The following is a 972-nucleotide window of genomic DNA, read 5'->3' on the forward strand; positions in this document are numbered from 1 at the left end:
GTCTTTTCTGAGAACAAGAAAAAGAAGGGGAGTGGCAGGGTGGAGGAAAAAACACACAAAAATACCCGAGATCTAGATTACAGTAGATCTTTGCAGGAAGGCAGGTTCAGAAAAATCTTAGAATGAAATAGGATTGGGAATAGCCTATGATACTAAGAGAAGCTAAATAATAAGGAATGACTATTATTTATATGTTGCCCATTATTATAAGAAAACAACCTGGAAAAAATACTTTTCAAAAATATCATTATCAAAAATAAAACAATTAAAACCAAAAGACTTGGAGACATTTGAGAAAAAAAGAAGGAAACAATATTAAAAGAAAATAATAATGATAAAATAGTAGAATAATCCACTTGACTGAAACCAAGAACATTGTCTTTGACTAGCACAGTGTTGTTATATGAGACATTAAAAGGCAATATAATTTATAGTGCTTATTGTATGACAATCTTTAAATATCAAGCATGAATGTTTCAATTCTGGTTATACAGAGAGTGCAAATATCCTAGGCAAGATGAAAGCAAGTATGAAGCAAGACGTGAATGAGACGTGGAAAGGGGGGAGGGATTTTGGAGTGAATGGCAAGGGGAATAATATCTTCATTTTAAGTAGAGAAGTACTTAAAAGTTTGATGATAACTTACAGAAATCTTCAAAAATTAATATAACTTACAAATATTTAAGAACAGCACAGGAGCCCTGGCCGGCTTGGCTCAGTGGATAGAGAGTCAGCCTGTGGATAGAAGGGTCCCAGGTTCGATTCTGGCCAGGGGCACATGCCTGGATTGTGGGCTCAATCCCCGGTAGGGGCGTGCAGGAGGCAGCTGATTAATGATCTCTCTCATTATTGATGTTTCTATCTCTCCCTCCCTTTCTGAAATCAATAAAAATATATATATTTTTGAAAAGAAGTAACATGAATTAGAATTTCATCAGGAGGGGAAACTAATTAAAAATGTACATTATTTTG

This window comes from Myotis davidii, unplaced genomic scaffold (genome assembly GCF_000327345.1).
Source record: "Myotis davidii unplaced genomic scaffold, ASM32734v1 scaffold240, whole genome shotgun sequence".
In the NCBI taxonomy this organism is placed as follows: domain Eukaryota; kingdom Metazoa; phylum Chordata; class Mammalia; order Chiroptera; family Vespertilionidae; genus Myotis; species Myotis davidii.